Raw genomic sequence first — 19684 nt, 5'->3', positions numbered from 1 at the left:
AAAATTTAAATGCATCCAGGTGTTTTCAGAAGCTTCAATTACACTGATCTAAAATGTCTCTTTAAGGTCTATGTATGCAGTCCTTGATAGGGACCCTTCAGAGAGAAAGAATTTGAGATTACCAGCCCTCTGATTTTTTTTAAAAAAAGCTAAAGAAGGGCTGGGGATGTGGCTCAAGCGGTAGCGCGCTCGCCTGGCATGCGTGCGGCCCGGGTTCGATCCTCAGCACCACATACCAACAAAGATGTTGTGTCGGCCGAGAACTGAAAAATAAATATTAAAAATTCTCTCTCTCTCTCTCTCTCTCACTCTCTCTTTAAAAAAAAAAAAAAAAAAAAAAGCTAAAGAAAAAGTTAGGATCTCAGGGATTTTCCCTATTTGAAACCAATCACTTTTTCCATGATATGTTAGAGCAAAGAAGTAAGATATGACTTCAATCATCATAACATTTTCTTTTGATGACATACTTCAATAGCAAATGAAAATACACAGATAGGACTCATTAATATTAATAAAGGGGTGACATACTGTGTTCAAAACTCTGTTGCCTATGGCCTGTCTCCTGCATCATAGGGGACTCTGGAAAATGAATGTTGACTTAGTTCTGATCCCCTTGCCTCCTACCTGCCTGTCTGCCAATACACTTTCCTTCATTCTTCTCTTTCTTCTTTTCTTCCAATGTAGTTCAATGGTTTTATTTCACACTCTTTTCCACTTCTGGCCTATTTTCTTTTTCCTTCCTCTTACACCTTCTTTCTCTTCCTCTCTCTACCTCTCTCCTTTTTTGTTCTTTCTCTTTCATTTTTTTCTCCACCTTTCCCACCCCCTTCAGTGAAAGCATCTCTCTCTCTCTCTCTCTCTCTATTTTTCATTCCACATAGTGTATTTACCAAGCTCTTTTTCTCCTTAGCTATTTCTATTTCTTGCTTGGGCCACTTTTAAATGTGTCTGTGGTAGTTGATGGAAACAGCTGCATTCAAAAGGAAAGTTTCTGACAAGATAGATATGAAAAAACTTACAGCAATCACTTTCTCAGCTCGGGTTCAGCCAAAATTTGTTTTGTGTTGCTGATTGTTCTGTAGTAAAAACTACCACCAATGAACAATGCTTTCCATTCTTAGCACATTTAGAAATTATGTAAATTAAAAGAGGAGACAAGAATATTCTGATGTGTTTCAGTATATCTCTGTGTAATGACCACAGTTGTCCTATTTATCTCTTCAAACTGTCAGTATCAGAGGCTTCCAATGTAGAGCCCAGATTAAAAAGGCAAATGAATCATAAATATGCTTCTTCATCCTCTCTGCAGATGATTGTCTAGCTTTTTGCTTTAGCTTTATTTGAAATATACATGTCTGGAGGAAGCTAATATGGGACTTGGAAGGGATAATGAGTAGGGAAGGCATCCATTCATAATGGGAGAGAGACTTTAAGTACTGAGGCTTTTAAATTACATTTTGGATATAATATATATAGAACTGTCTATATTTGGATTTTGAGTTATCAAAATGTCCATGAAAATAGCACAAAAATATATATAGTGGTTTAAAACTGAGTGCAATTTTCGAACCAAGAAGTGAATATTTCCTGTGTTGGCATGAACTTTTATCTTCCATAAATAAAAGTAGATTTTTGATACTAGTTTGATCTTGCCAACATGTGTCATTAAATAAACCACTATATATATATATATATATATATATATATATATATATATATGTATATATACTGACACCTACTGTACCTGCCTCCATGACAACTATCACACTTCTCTAATATCCCTTTCTTCTTAAAATATCTGTATGTATTACCCAGGATCCTGTAGCTATCTTGCAAGGATATGTTTAAGGACAGCTCCAGAGAGTACTAAGACCCTTGATAAGCTTCCAGATTAAGTTTGGAATTGTTCAAATTGAATTTTAGTTGGAAAGTCCACAGACTAGAAGATTTTAAGGAGATGATCTTTATAGTTTACTGTGAATTCATTGTATTCCTGTGATAACATAGCTGCATTTTATTTTTGTACAATTTGCATCAGAAGTGTGATAAATGGTTGGATTTTGACATTAGTCTGGCAGTGACTTTTAATGACTTGTGTGTCACATCCTTTTGGATATATATCCAGCCCTATTATGTTATGTAGATAATTTTAGAACAACCCTAGCTTCTCTTAGAATTGGCAGGATCAAAATCTTGCACCCTCCAAAAGTACCTTCCTTAAAACATCCTCAGGTGAACTTTTACTCCTTCCCTGTTTTGCTTTTCCAGATCTTTTACTCTTAATTTCTAGGAGAGCTTTCTATCTACCTGTACCAGTGTCTTTGTATCCAGCTCTGTTCTTATGTAGACCCTGATGAATGCATGTCTTGTCAAATAGAAGAATCAGAATCTCAGTTAAATGATACTGTGTTCACAGTGATTAGAAATACCCCCAAATAGAATGGAAAAATGTATGATGATGCTTATTTAAACTTATAGGAGTTAGATTAACTATTGTTAAAGTCTACAGATCACTTCCCTGCCTGATGAAGGAGAGTGGGCAAGAATAGGGTGAGAACCAGTAACAAAAAGCCAATGCTTAGGAAAAGATCAGTCCTGGGAGTAAAGCTAGATACCAAATATTGGAAGCTCCATAAATGCAATTAATTGAAAACTTGGTTAGAGTTTCTCTCATGTAACTAAGAGTTAAATGTGGTTTCAGTTTAATCATAATTTAGAATTTGAAAGTAATTTCCACACTTTCTTACTGCATTTCTACTACCATACTTCCTGAATCCTGATCCCCTCTCACATCATGTGGACAGTGGCCTATGAAGAATAATATATCAGTTTAGTTTAATAAGCTGGTGTCAGATGGCATGCATAGTTACTATATACAGACATTGAAAAAGTCTGAAAGACATAAGTTAAAATTTCATTAAGGAAGGATTTAGATGATTTTATAATTTAAAAATTTAAAATTTTTTGCAACCAATAATGTATTAAAAATGACATAGTTAATATAAAAGGAAATGAATAGTTTTGGAAGCATACATATTGTGTATTTGTATGAATTGTATTTTATAAAAATAATTATGACTGTGAATTTTAAAAATGCTTGCAAAAATTCCAAAGAAATCGCTGTAGTAACTTCATAGAATTATCCATGTTTTACCAAATGTGTATTCTCTAACATTATGTTCTTTATTAGAGGCAGGCATGAGTTAGTTGTCTTTGCATCACTATGAGCAAAGTACCTGACAAGAACAACTTAAGGGAAATTTTGTTTAGGACTCATGTCGTCAGAGATCTCGATCCATAGATGGCTGAGTAAATTGCTTTGAGTCCATAATGTGAGAAGAATGTAGTGGGGGCAAGCTTCTCCCCTCGTGGCAGCAAGGAAGCAGAGCTAGGGAGAAGAGGCCACAGAGAAGATGCACCCTTTTAGGGTACACCCCCAGTGCCTTACCTCCTCTGGCCACACTACATCACACTATGCCTGCCTACAGTCATTCAGACCAGTATGGACTGATTAGGTTCCTGCTGTCACAATCCAGTCACTTTACCTCTAAGCATTCCTGTATTAACACAGGAGCTATATGTGGGACACCTCATATATAAACCATAACACTTCTAACCCTGAATCTCTGAAACTCATGTCCATTTCACAATGAAGAATGCATTTAATCTATTTCCGAGAGTTCTATCATCTTAATAGTTACTGCTTCAAAGTCCAAGCCCCAAGTCTCTGAAACTCAAGACAAACTCTTGGCTGTGAGCCTTTGTAAAAAATCAAAAGCAGCCGGCATCATAGCACATACCTATAATCCCAGAGGCTTGGGAGACAGGAGGATCACGAGTTCAAAGCCATCCTCAACAACTTAGCAAGGTCCTAAACAACTCAGTAAGACCCAGTCTCTAAATAAAATACAAAAAAAGGGGGAGGGCTGTGGATGTGGTCAGTGGTTAAGTGCCCTTCTTGGGTTCAATCCCCAGTACAAAAAAAAAAAAAAATCCAAAGAAAATTATATATATTCAAAACACAGAGGCACAGAGTAAACATTCACATTCCACAAAGGGTGGAAGAGGGGCATAGAAAGAAGGGATGAGACCAAAACAAGAACAAAACCCAACCATGCCAACAAGTTCTCTGTCTCCACATATAACATCTAGGACACATGCCTGCACAATGTACTTTCCAAAGTGCTTGGGCAACCCCAGTCTTTTGGCCTTTCCAGCCAGGCCATTGCGGAAGTAGCCTTTCAATTTTCACTCTCTGCTAGAAGGAATTCTTCTTAATTTGGTAGGGAGTGAGATTCCAAATTCAGTCTGTTTCAGTACCTTCCATACATTGGTAAAAGAATTAGCAGTGGAGAGCAAGGTGTAGTAATTGTAGAGGTCAGTGTCTGAGGCTGGCAGACACTAAATAAAATGGATATGCAACTAGCAGGAAAGAGGGAAATGGAATCCAGCCAAGAAAATAGATTAATATTTTGGGAATTATCAATGTGTCTTTCAATTTATCATTTTGTTTATATTCTCATTTTCCAGTTCATCTTGAGGAGTAATTTCATTTTCAGAGTTGACCCAGGAAGGGAGAGAATGTGTTAATATACAGAAATTTTACTGGTAACATTAAAAATAAATAGAAGGCTGCTATTTAGCTGCCAGGATTCACAGAAACAATTTGTGAATCAACAATAGAAGAGCTTGTTATCCAAGATTGGAGAGGAAGTTGAGGATCATCTAACCCTACTCAGCACATCAAGAACCAACCCCATGTTCAAGTTATATGGCATGGATGAGAGCCCTCTTCTGTCTATAACAAGGTCAGAAGGCTAGCACTGTTAGTCGTGATATTAAATCCCAAGGCATTTTAGGTGATATGTATTTGTTAAGTCAAGGGAACACAGGGCAAAGAGCTTTCCCCTTATTTGATATGGAGCTCTAGGAGACAGGATTGCTGCACTAGGGACCATCAATTAATGTAAACTTAGTGGTCCAGAGTTCTTTTTTTTTTTTTTAAAGAGGGAGTGAGAGAGGAGAGAGAGAGAGAGAGAGAGAGAGAGAGAGAGAGAGAGAGAGAGAAAGAGAGAATTTTTAATATTTATTTTTTAGTTCTCGGCGGACACAACATCTTTGTGGGTATGTGGTGCTGAGGATCGAACCCGGGCCGCATGCATGCCAGGCGAGCGCGCTACCGCTTGAGCCACATCCCCAGCCCCCCAGAGTTCTTAATTAAAAGAGTGGCTGAGGTTATCTATTTCCCATTCTCACATAATGTAAAGGCATCCAGTTTCTTCTAGGAACAACAGTAGCATAGGAATTAGCTGGGTGATCACAGGATTGTCAAAGGGCTGCAGAGTTGATAGTTCAGGTTGGGGCTATGCATGTCACTGTCAGACCCAGAACAATGGGCAACCAGCAGTAAGCACTAACATGGAACAGGGAATGGAAGCAAAATCACAGGTTATGTTAGTAACTGACATAAAAATGTACCCATGGTTAGGCCAGTCACATCTAGGAGTCACCAGCCCATAGGACCATAAAACACACCTAAGTCAATATTAAGTGCCTCTTTATTTGATTGCGTGATTATAATCAGCCTCCTCAGACCAGCAGGTGCTGCATTGAATTGGATAAGGGGCAAAAAAGGAGATCTGAAAACCCGAATATTTATTCCCAAAGTACCAATCTCCCCAAAGCATAACTCCAATTACAAAATTAAATGGAGCTGACCAGTATTTACCTTCCCAAAGTTAATTTTCCTTTTATCTTCTTACAATGATGATATGGAGTACAGAAGATATTCATGAGGATTACATGTCATTTGGGGAAAATGAGGAACTATATTTTCTGCCAATATCAGTGTACTGTTCATAAATCTGCAATCCTAGAACAAGAAATCTGAGTGCTACATATCTCACAAACACTTTGAAGCACAGGCATGTTTAAATTTGTTCAGGCTTGACTATGGATTAAATTCTCCCTTGGTTCTGTCAATTCATTGATTTGACATTGATCTGATTTGATTATGTTGAGATAGATGAAATCATCTCTAATATTGAGGAAGTAGACAATGCAAAGTAATTAGTCATAAAGCTCTTTTGTAATCCTCCAATAAAATGAACTCTGGGAAAATTAGCCCGTAAGCATAATATCTCCCGTTTTAATTTGATTTCTGAGCTCCAGAGTTAGGAAGGCCATCAGTAAGATCCGTTGTTATTTTGCCCAATATAATTAGAGGGTCAGCAATTTGATCTTGCCTTGATGACAAAACAATTATCCATGGCATCCCCTTTCCCATTTAGGAAAAATAAAAGCCTGTGCTTACTTAGGTTTCTTTTCTAATTAAGTAGAGTTAGTTCTGGTTTCACAGGGGCAGAATGAGCAAAGCATAAATGTCAAAATGAAGTTCAGTGTGACTAAAGAATATCCTAGGCAGGAGGAATCATAGCCATAGCAATCTTGATTCTCTTGGTCTCATGTTATTACCCCAGTTTCTCTGCATAAGCTTTCAGGCTTTTCTTTATCTCCAGGTGGTATGGCTACTGTTCTCCCTCCCATCTGGCCTGTGTATGCACTGTGAGCTCTCCAGCTAGCCTGGAGTATGTCTGTTCATTTTCCAATTTCCCAATTTCTTGGTTGCCCAAGTTGGGAGTTTTTCAACAGAATTGAAAATGCTAAGAGAATAGAAATTGATGCAAAACATTGTCAAGTTTTAAAAGACATAGTTTTTTAAAAACAGAATTCTTAAAGCAGATTGAAGTCCTATCAAATTCTAATTGTGTTGTATCACTTGCTAGGTATATGAACTTTCCATTTTATTCTTATTCTTTCCTGTTTTAGTTGAAGACAATACTTTCTCTGACGTGAAGTTAACTGAAATGTCTTTGGATAGGTGAATGCATCTATTCCTAGAGCCAGAGTTCTCAAGTATTAGGAAAACATCAGCATAGATATCTGTGTGACTTTGAGCAAATTTCTTAACCTTGCTGATTTTTTAATCTATATAACAGGAATCATACCAACCTCATAAAAATATTCCAGAAGATTAGTCAAATAATAAAGTATATTAAGCTTTCACATGATACCTAATGAATAATTGAAGTTTGACAAAGGAGTTACATTTTTTTTTTTTAGTATTATGCTTAATATCCTCAAGGAGAGATTCTCTTCATGATTTTTGTTCTTTCCAAGAAGTTATCTACTACATATTGACAGTATGATTAAAAGGTTAGTTTCACCTGTTTTGGATACGTAGGCATTTTTAGTATGCCCTTATAGCCATGTTTCCTCTGGGTCACTAGGTTACCCAAAAAGACCAGTCTTACCAAGTGAACAGTATATCTCTTCCTCACAGAATGGCATTATCACTCCCACAAAGCTTCTCTTTCATGCTTTCAGAATGGAGTAAAAATGACTAATCAGCTCTATATCCATTGAGATTGGGGGCACTGAGATGATTTTAAAATGTACTTGAAAATTCTTTTCCACTCCTCCCACAGTGAGATAAGAATAATATCCTTATTCTTTAATCTGTATGAGGTTTTTGCAGCTTCAACCAACATAGCACAGCAAAATTGACTCTGTGGCTACTGAGGTTAAGCAGATAGAAAACTTTGTAGCTTCTGACCTGTCCCAGGGAGCTCTGGGCTACCATAAGAGAATTTCAACTATTATGAGACAACCATGCTGTAAGGAAGTCCAAACCATATAGAAAGGCCACTTCCAATTCTAGAAGACATTTTCAGGTAGACAAGACCTCAAAATAATCCCAGCCCAAATGCCAGAATGTGTAAATGTGTCAGCTTCCAGATGAGTGCGGCTTCCAGCCAGTCAGTCTTATTCAGCTATTGGAGTCTTCCCATCTGAGGCCCTAGGAAATATAGGGCAGATTCAAACCATGTTGACTGTGCTTCATCCAGACTCTGACCCACAGAATCTGTGGGCATACTAAAATGGTTGTCTCATTCTACTAAGTTATAGGGTATTGTCATACAGTAATTTGTAACAGAAACAGTCTCAAAATTTAAGCACATCTCCAAGAGGCAATGAGGTGATTGAACAATTATCCATTAAGGGGTTTCCGAAGACATATTGAGGTGGTGCCAACAAGGGCTGGTAGCGGACAACTGGGCTCAAGGAACTGCCTCAGGGGAATTTGGTGTGGAATTTTGAGAAATGATCTTTAAAAAATTCTAGACAGAGGTTTAGGGAACTAATATAAGGGCAGAATCCAATCTCTAAAAAATAACATGTAAGACCTAAGCATAATAATCCAAGTAGTAAAAATATTTATCAGAGTCTGTACTATTTGAGTTAAAGATGATCTGTACTTTTTTCTCAGTATTGCCAAAGTTCTTGATTGTATTTAAGGTGCTTTCTCTGTAAGGTCCGTATGTTTGGATTGCATTAGAGTATTTTAAAAATGTAAGTGATTTTCTGAGAAGATAATAATTCTTTCAAGTTAAGCATATATTTCCATCAGCAACTTACTACAACAACAAAAATTCAAAGCAAAATCAAAATTTATCCTTCACACACATGAATAATTCATATACAACTTCAAAACCAACATGTACACCTAACAGATTAGTCCTCTCACTTGACAAATTAGATCCATTTGGATATAGTGGCAGTTAAGTTTAGAAAACTTCTTCATTCTCATTGGTTTTCTCTGCTTGGAAGAATTTTCATCAAGACCAAGCATTTCACTAGAAAAGATAATAATAAAAAAAAATGAGCTGCTTTCTTTAATCTGATTTGTGTTCAATAAGTGCTTTTTCTAATATATCATTTTAAATTGATTAATATATATTGTCATAGACACACATGAAAGCAACACAGAAACATTTACCATATCTTACTTTATCCTCAAATTTGAAGCAATCTACACCTCATTAATTCCATATTAAATTAAAGAACATGAGAGTCCATAGTTCTTTGGTGAGAACTATTAAATTCTCTTCTGTTCTGCATTTGCAGGTTTCAGCACAAACATTTCATCGATGAACATTTGGAGTGTAACTGGCAACATTTTACTACTTGCTAACATCTCTGTGATACAAAAATTTGTGTCCAGGGGCAGAATTCTTTCTTTCACTTCCTCCAGGAAGCACACCAAGAAACATGTCACCAATGTTCTTCAATTGAGGAACAGTGTGCTAATTTTTTTTTTAAAGAGAGAGTGAGAGAGGAGAGAGAGAGAGAGAGAGAGAGAGAGAGAGAGAGAGAGAGAGAATTTTTTTTAATATTTATTTTTTAGTTCTCGGCGGACACAACATCTTTGTTGGTATGTGGTGCTGAGGATCGAACCCGGGCCGCACGCATGCCAGGCGAGCGCGCTACCACTTGAGCCACATCCCCAGCCCCAGTGTGCTAATTTAAAGAACTTATTGTGTAGAGTATCTTGGAGTAATAGGGGGTTCCACTGAGAATTGTGGGCATTAGGAAGCTAAAGACCTTTTTGTAAACATCTAAAATATTTAATTAAGAAATAAAAATTTCGTATATCCACTGTGTATAATATGATTTGATATATGTATATATTTGGTATAGATTACCATAATCAAATTAATTAATCTATTCACTGCCCATAGGTACCACTGTGTGTATACATGTTTGTGTGATATGAATACTTAAAGTCTGCTCTTTAATCAAATTCAACTAAAAAATACAATATTATTAACTACCATCACCAGTCTGTACATTTAATTTCTAGAATGTATTTTTATTTGTCTCCAAAATCTGTACTCTTTGACCAACATTTCCCTAATTCCTAGTCATTGGCAACTACCATTCTACTCTCTACTTCTATGCATTTGACTTCTTTAGATTCCCACATAGAAACAAGATTGTGCATTATTTGTCTTTCTGTGTCTAGCCAATTTCACACAGCATGATGTCATTCAAGTTCACACTTGCTGTCTCATGCAGCAGAATTGCCCTTTCTAATGGATGAATAATATTGTATGGATGAACATACCACATTTCATTCATCACTCATCCATAAGCAAACACTTGGTTTATTTCCATATTTGGGTTGTTGTGATTAATGATTAATGATTAATGATTAATAAATATATATTTAAAGGCATATATATGCCTATATATGCATATCAGGTTATTGAAGTTATATATATATATATATATATATATATATATATATATATATATATATATTTATTTATTTCCCTATGGAAATATACTCAAAAGTGGAATTTCTGGATAATGTGCTGACTTTGTTTTTGTTTTTGAGGGTCTTCCAGACCATTTTCCATAATGGCTGCACTAATTTACATTCTGACTAATAGTGCACAGAATTCCTTTTCCTTCATATTGTGCCAATGTGTTGATATCTATTGTCATTTTGATAATAGACATTCTAACAGTATTGAGGTAATATTTTGGTATTCATTTATATTCCCTGATGATTATTGATGCTGAACTCTTTTTCATATAATAGTTGCTTATTTGAATATCTTCTTTGGGAGTGTGCTATGGTCATTTTTCCATTTTTAATTGGATTATTTTCCTGCTATTGAATTGTGTAAATTACTTACACATTTTGAATATTTACTCCTTATTGGATATATAGTTTGAAAATATATTTCTCCTTCTGTAGATTGCCCTTTTATTTTGTTGAGTGCTTTTTTACTGTTCAGAAGTTTTGTTTAAATCAATATCAAGGAGTGTTTGCTATATTTTCTTCTAGAATTTTAAGAATTTATGAAGTGAAATATAAACTTTAATTTTAATTTAATTTTCATCTATAGTAAAAGATATGAGTATGGTTTCATTATTTTGCATGCGGGTATCCAGTTTTCCAACACTTTTATCAAGAGTTTATATTTCCCATTGTACATTCTCGGCACTCTGTCAAAGTTTAGTTGACCACATGTATGAGTTTATTTCTTTTCGGTTAAGTGCCATTGCTCTTTGTGCCTGTTTTTAATGCCAGTTGCATGCTGTTTTGATTACTGTTGACTTAACATATATTTTTAAGTCAGTGAGTTTATGCTTCCTGCTTTGTTCTTTCTTATTATTTTAGCTCTTCAGTGTTTTCCATAAAGATTTAAGATTGATTTTTCCTATATCTGTGAAAAACTACGTTGGAATTTTGATAGGAATTGCATTTGAATATTGCTTTAGGTAATATAAACATTTTAGCAGTAATAATTTTTTCAATTCATGAACAGGATGCATTTCCACATATTTATATCTTACAGGTTTGGGTGTACTGATATTTCACTTGTTTAGTTAAATTTATTTCCAAGTGTTTATTCATTCACATGTCATTGTCCATGGGATTGCTTTCATAATATATTTTTTTAAGAAATTTGCTTCAGAGACCGGAAGATGGCGGCCAAGGGAGTACAGCACACCAGTACGCTGCGCCACTGTGTGGGAGAAACACGAGGTGAAATGGCTGAAGGCTACCTTGGTGGGAATCCCCAGTGAAATTGAAGTGCTCCAGAATCTAGAGGTCAAAATTCCAGCGCGCGGGATTCGGCTGCAGGGGCTTGGTAGCGGGCGATTTCTCCGAAGTGAGCGAAGCAGTACTTGGTCGGCGGACCGCCCCGTGGATGGAGTCTGGGACGCGCCCGAGTTAATTAGCCGCGAGTTACCAGAGAGGGATTACAGCGAAGCGGATTCTGCAGGCTCCTGCCAGTGGCACACTAGCCGCGCTGAGTGCTGAATTCCAGCTTTGAAATACAGGAGAGAATCGGTCCAGTTCGTTTCCCGACACCGGTCGGAACACGCAGGAGAACTGCAGCCGCCATCATGGAGAGCTGACGCAATCATCCCTGTTTTCTACTGATCTCAGCTCATTCAACTACAGATCAGGTGATTCCAGGCTGGTATTTGCCTGCGTCGCGCAGACAGATCGCTCAGGCTCGGGATTGGAAACTCTGAGGAGAATACTCTTCAGGCCTCACCCCTGGCAAGGTGGGCGCCGGGCTTTGAGCGGCCAGATTCTAGTTCCCCGGGTTGCTTTGGCCCAGGGCGGGAGATCCTTCTTGGCCCGGGGCTACGGAACCCGCGGCGACTGCGTCTTTGACCCTGCCCCTGTCTGAGCACACACTGAGCTGGGAGAGGTTGGAGCTGCCAGGCCCGGGCGGGGGCCGCCTGGGCCTGAGGCTGGGGTACCTCTGTGGACCCTGCTCCGAGCAGAGTGTGGCAGGGATCGGAGAGGCTGGGTTCTGGCCCTCATGGCTGCTTGAGCCCAGGGCCGCGGAGCCTGCGGGGACCGCGAGCTGAGGCCAGCCACAAGTGAAACTTGCGACGAGGGGCAGCGGGTCTCTGTCTCCTGGAAGAGTTTTGACCCGGAGCTGGAGAGCCCGCGGGAAGTGCGTCTTAGACTCTGCTCCAAGGGGAGCGTACACCGAGCAGGGAGAGTTTGGTGCGGCCAGGCTTGGGCACCTAGCAGGGAGAGTCTGGTGCGGCCAGGCTTGGGCTCCCGGGGCGGCTCTGGCCTGGGTTTGGGGAACCCGTGGCGGTTGCCCTGAGGAGCCTGCTCCTAGCAGAAAGTGGCGGGGATCGGAGAGACCGGCTCCTGGCTCCCGAAGCGGCTCTGGCTCAGGGTTGGGGATCCTACAGGGACTGCTTCTTGGTCCGGGTCCTGCTGGGTACTGCGGGGGCCTGGAGGGCAGAGTGGAGCTGCCTCCTGTGCCCAGAGCAGGCTAAGGGTCCCGCCGGTGTGGTATCGCGACACCCCAACTGCAGCTGGGGCCGAGGAGAGTAGCCGCCCACGCCTGGAACAGGACCAGCGACCCGACGGCAGGGTAGCCAAGTCAACCCACTTGGAGTAGAGGCCGTGAAGAGCTGCCGTCTGACCCTGCAAGGTAGGCAGTCCTGCGTCCCACTGGCAGGACAGGCTCGGCAGCCGGCCAGTGTAGTGGACGAGTAGCATCGAGGCAGTCACGTCACACTGGTTGGAGTGGGGGTTGAACAGAGCCGCCGCCAGCATCCGGAAGGAGCCCAGAGACCCGTTGGAGAGGCAGTTAGGTACCCCCACTGGGAGTGGGGGTTGAGCAGAACTGCAGCCCAGGCCCGCAGGGTGGGCAGATCTGAGACCCACCGGCGGAACAGGCTTGGAGGCCGACCAGCGTGGTAGACACGTCACATCAATTGGAGTAGGGGTGGAGAAGAGCTGCTGCCCACGTCCGGATCAGGACCAACGATCCGAGGACGTGGTAGGAACGTCACCGCAATTGGAGTGGGGGCAGAGTAGAGCAGCCACCCGTGCCCGCAGGGCGGGCAGACCTATGACCAACCAGCGTAGTATATAGATCACCCTGATTAGAGGAGGATCACAGCCACTACCCGCCCTACAAGAGAGATATCCCAAATATACAAGAGCAACAAAAATAAACAGGGGGAAAAATTTCAAAAACACAACAGTTTCACGAAGCAGAAAGAAACGCAAGCAACATGAAAAGACAAGGAAAGAAAGGACCACAAGCAATGCAGGTCAACTCAACCCTAGAAGAGGTAATAGCTGCAACAGATGGAATGTCAGATAAAGAGTTCAGGATATACATGCTTCAGATGATCTGGACTCTCAAGGAAGACATGAGACAGCAAAACCAGACAATGAAAGATCACATTGACAAGGAACTACAGAAACAAATCCAGGAAGTAAAAGATCAATTTCACAGGGAGCTAGAAGTAATAAAGAACAAACAAATAGAAATCCTAGAAATGCAGGAAGCAATAAACCAACTTAAAACCTCAATTGACAATACTACCAGCAGAATAGATCACTTAGAAGATAGAACATCAGACAATGAAGACAAAGTATTTCAACTTGAGAAGAACATAGACAGTTCAGCAAGACTGCTAAGAAACCATGAGCAGAACATCCAAGAGATATGGGATAACATTAAAAGGCCAAACTTAAGAGTCATTGGGATACAGGAGGGCACAGAGCTCCAAACCAGAGGAATGAACAATCTATTCAATGAAATAATACGAGAAAACTTCCCAGACTTGAAGAATGAAACAGAATCCCATATCCTAGAAGCCTACAGGACGCCAAAAGTGCAAAATCATAAGAGATCCACACCTAGACACATTATAATGAAGATGCCCAACATACAGAATAAGGAGAGAATTTTAAAAGCTACAAGAGAAAGAAAGCAGATTACATTTAGGGGCAAACCAATCAGGATAACAGCTGATCTCTCAACACAGACTCTGAAAGCTAGAAGATCCTGGAATAACATATTTCAAACACTGAAAGAAAATGGGCTCCAACCAAGAATCGTGTATCCGGCGAAATTAAGCTTCAGGATGGAAGATGAAATTAAAACCTTTCACGATAAACAAAAGTTAAAAGAATTCGCAGCTAGAAAACCATCTCTTCAAAAAATCCTTGGCAAAACATTACAGGAAGAGGAAACTGAAAATAACATTGAAAACCATCAGTGGGAGATAGGACAGTAAAGGGGGGAAAGTAACCAAAGAGGAAAACTAATCAGGTTTAGTAACATAAATAAACAAATATGACTGGAGGAACAAACCTAATCTCAATAATAACCCTAAATGTTAATGGCTTAAACTCACCAATTAAGAGACACAGGCTAGTCGAATGGATCACAAAACAAGATCCAACAATATGTTGCCTACAGGAGACGCATTTGATAGGAAAAGATATACATAGACTGAAGGTGAAAGGCTGGGAAAAATCATTCCACTCATATGGACTGCGGAAACAAGCAGGAGTGTCCATACTCATATCAAACAAAATAGATTTCAAGCCAAAATTAATCAAAAAGGATAAAGAGGGACACTGCATACTGCTCAAGGGAACCATACACCAACAAGACATAACAATCATAAATATATATGCCCCAAACAATGGTGCACCTACGTTCATCAAGCAAACTCTTCTCAAGTACAAGAGTCTAATAGACCACCATACAATAATCATGGGAGACTTCAACACACCTCTCTCACCACTGGACAGATCTTCCAAACAAAAGTTAAATAAGGAAACTATAGAACTCAACAACACAATTAACAACCTAGACTTAATTGACATATATAGAATATACCACCCAACATCAAGTAGTTACACATTTTTCTCAGCAGCACATGGATCCTTCACAAAAATAGATCATATATTATGTCACAGGGCAACTCTTAGACAATATAAAGGAGTAGAAATAATACCATGCATCCTATCTGATCATAGTGGAATGAAACTGAAAATCAACGATAAAAGAAGGAAGGAAAAATCATGCACCACGTGGAGAATGAACAATAGGTTACTGAATGACCAATGGGTCATAGAAGACATCAAGGAGGAAATTAAAAAATTCTTAGAGATAAATGAAAACACTGACACAACATATCGGAATCTATGGGACACATTGAAAGCAGTTTTAAGAGGAAAATTCATTGCTTGGAGTTCATTCCTTAAAAAAAGAAAAAACCAACAAATAAATGATCTCATACTTCATCTCAAAATCCTAGAAAAAGAAGAGCAAAATAACAGCAAAAGAAGTAGAAGGCAAGAAATAATTAAAATCAGAGCTGAAATTAATGAAATTGAAACAAAAGAAACAATTGAAAAAATTGACAAAACCAAAAGTTGGTTCTTTGAAAAAATAAATAAAATTGACAGACCCTTAGCCATGCTAACGAAGAGAAGAAGAGAGAGAACCCAAATTACTAGCATACGGGATGAAAAAGGTAATATCACAACAGACACTTCAGAAATACAGAAGATAATCAGAAATTACTTTGAATCCTTATACTCCAATAAAATAGAAGATAGTGAAGGCATCGATAAATTTCTTAAGTCATATGATCTGCCCAGATTGAGTCAGGAAGATATAGACAACCTAAACAGACCAATAACAATAGAGGAAATAGAAGAAACCATCAAAAGACTACCAACTAAGAAAAGCCCAGGACCGGATGGGTATACAGCAGAATTTTACAAAACCTTTAAAGAGGAACTAACACCAATACTTTTAAAGTTATTTCAGGAAATAGAAAAAGAGGGAGAACTTCCAAATACATTCTACGAGGCCAACATCACCCTGATTCCTAAACCAGACAAAGACACTTCAAAGAAAGAAAACTACAGACCAATATCTCTAATGAACCTAGATGCAAAAATCCTCAATAAAATTCTGGCGAATCGGATTCAAAAACATATCAAAAAAATTATACACCATGATCAAGTAGGATTCATCCCTGGGATGCAAGGCTGGTTCAATATACGGAAATCAATAAATGTTATTCACCACATCAATAGACTTAAAAATAAGAACCATATGATCATCTCGGTAGATGCAGAAAAGGCATTCGACAAAGTACAGCATCCCTTTATGTTCAAAACTCTAGAAAAATTAGGGATAACAGGATCATACCTCAACATTGTTAAAGCAATCTATGATAAGCCACAGGCCAGCATCATCCTGAATGGAGAAAAATTGAAGGCATTCCCTCTAAGATCTGGTACAAGACAGGGATGCCCTCTCTCACCACTTCTGTTCAACATAGTCCTCGAAACACTGGCCAGAGCAATTAGACAGACGAAAGAAATTAAAGGCATAAAAATAGGAAAAGAAGAACTTAAATTATCACTATTTGCAGACGATATGATTCTATACCTAACAGACCCAAAAGGGTCTACAAAGAAACTATTAGAGTTAATAAATGAATTCAGCAAAGTGGCGGGATATAAAATCAACACGCATAAATCAAATGCATTCCTGTATATCAGCGACAAATCCTCTGAAACAGAAATGAGGACAACTACTCCATTCACAATATCCCCCCAAAAAATAAAATACCTGGGAATCAATCTAATAAAAGAGGTGAAAGACCTATACAATGAAAACTACAGAACCTTAAAAAGAGACATAGAAGAAGACCTCAGGAGATGGAAAAATATACCCTGCTCATGGATAGGCAGAACTAACATCATCAAAATGGCGATATTACCAAAAGTTCTCTATAAGTTCAATGCTATCCCAATCAAAATCCCAACAGCATTTCTTGTAGAAATAGATAAAACAATCAGGAAATTCATATGGAATAATAAAAGACCTAGAATAGCAAAAACAATGCTAAGAAGGAGTGTGAATCAGGCGGTATAGCGATACCAGACTTCAAACTATACTACAGAGCAATAGTAACAAAAACAGCATGGTACTGGTACCAAAACAGGCGAGTGGACCAATGGTACAGAATAGAAGACACAGTAACCAATCCGCAAAACTACAACTATCTTATATTTGATAAAGGGGCTAAAAGCATGCAATGGAGGAAGGATAGCATCTTCAACAAATGGTGCTGGGAAAACTGGAAATCCATTTGCATCAAAATGAAACTGAATCCCTTTCTCTCGCCATGCACAAAAGTTAACTCAAAATGGATCAAGGAGCTCGATATTAAATCAGAGACACGGCGTCTGATAGAAGAAAAAGTCGGCTATGATCTACATACTGTGGGGTCAGGCCCCAAATTCCTCAATAGGACACCCATAGCGCAAGAGTTAACAACCAGAATCAACAAATGGGACTTACTCAAACTAAGAAGTTTTCTCTCAACAAAAGAAACAATGAGAGAGATAAACAGGGAGCCTACATCCTGGGAACAAATCTTTACCCCACACACTTCAGATAGAGCCCTAATATCCAGAGTATACAAAGAACTCAAAAAATTAGATAATAAGATAACAAATAACCCAATCAACAAATGGGCCAAGGACCTGAACAGACACTTCTCAGAGGAGGACATACAATCAATCAACAAGTACATGAAAAAATGCTCACCATCTCTAGCAGTCAGAGAAATGCAAATCAAAACCACCCTAAGATACCATCTCACTCCAGTAAGATTGGCAGCCATTAAGAAATCCAACAACAACAAGTGCTGGCGAGGATGCGGGGAAATGGGTACACTTGTTCATTGTTGGTGGGACTGCAAAATGGTGCAGCCAATTTGGAAAGCAGTATGGAGATTTCTTGGAAAGTTGGGAATGGAACCACCATTTGACCCAGCTATTCCCCTCCTCGGTCTATTCCCTAAAGACCTAACAAGAGCATGCTACAGGGACACTGCTATATCGATGTTCATAGCAGCACAATTCACGATAGTAAGATTGTGGAACCAACCTAGAAGCCCTTCAATAGATGAATGGATTAAAAAAATGTGGCATTTATACACAATGGAGTATTACTCTGCAATAAGAAATGACAAAATCATAGAATTTGGAGGGAAATGGATGGCATTAGAGCAGATTATGCTAAGTGAAGCTAGCCAATCCTTAAAAAACAAATGTCAAATGTCTTCTTTGATATAAGGGGAGTAACCAAGGACAGGGTAGAGAGGAAGAGCTGGAGAAGAAGAATAACATTAAACAGGGATGATAGGCGGGAGGGAAAGTGAGAGTTAAGGGAAATTGCATGGAACTGGAAGGTGAGCCTCAGGGTTATACACAATTACATATAAGAGGAAAGGAGGAGTAGGAGAAAAATTATATAAGTGGAAGAAACGATTTATAGTAGAGGGGATGGAGAGAGAGTAGGGGAGGGGAGGGGAGGGGAGGGGTGAGGGGACAGTGGAGAATGGGATAGACAGCAGAATACATCAGTCACTAGAAAGGCAATTTGTAAATCAATGGAAATGTAACTGATGTGACACAGCAATCTGTATACGGGGTAAAAATGGGAGTTCATAACCCACTTGAATCAATCTGTGAAATATGGTATAATAAGAACTATGTAATGTTTTGAACAACCAACAATAAAATAATTTAAAAAAAAAAAGAAATTTGCTTCAGTGTATAGAAATACAACTGATTTTTTATTTGGATTTCACATCCTTCAAGTTTGCTGAACTTTTTCTTTTTTTAGTTCTTTCAGTTTTATGGTAAAGTTTTTGAAGTTCTGTACATATAAGATCATGAAATCTGCAAATAGAAACAATTCTACATTTTCTTTCCAATTTGAAGGCTTTTGGTTTCTTTTCTTTTCCCCACCAATCTCCTATTTTTTCTATTTATTTTAACCCCACACCCTAGTTTTCCAGGCTAAAACTTCAGTGGTCTTTGGAAGTAGTAGGTCCAAATATGCTTGTCTTTTACTGATTTTAGAGAAAAATCTTTTAGCATTCAACATTGATTATTATGGACAGCAATGACCTTATTATATGTAGAATTTGTCATATAGGTATTTTATTTTCATATATAATTTTTTCAGAATTTTTGTCATAAAATTGTAGAGAATTTTTTCTCCATGTCTTCACATCATCATATGATTTTTATGCTTCATTATATTAATGTACGATATCTGTTATGGTTAAGATATGAGATAGTCCCCCAAAACTCATGTGTAAGAAAAGGCACAATTTTTCAGAGGTGGAATGATTAGATTTTGAGAGGCATAGCCTAATGAGTGAATTAATGCATTGACATGGATTAAATGAAATAACTGTAGGAAGCTAGGATTTGTGGCTTGAGGAAGTAAGTCTTTGGGGGTGTGCTTTTGGGTTTCATATTTTGTCCTGGGTAAGAACAATTATGTCTTATCTTTCTGGTTACCATGTTTTGGTTTTATACACCACATCTTTCTGCCATGATGTTCTACATTACCTCTGGCCCAAAGCTATAGATAGAGTCAGCTGACCATGGGCTGAACTTCTAAAACCATGAGCCAAAATATCTTATATTTCTCTAAGT

The sequence above is a fragment of the Spermophilus citellus genome (assembly GCF_964194105.1).
Source record: "Spermophilus citellus genome assembly, chromosome: 2".
Lineage (NCBI taxonomy): Eukaryota > Metazoa > Chordata > Mammalia > Rodentia > Sciuridae > Spermophilus > Spermophilus citellus.
This window is presented reverse-complemented; position numbering follows the sequence as displayed.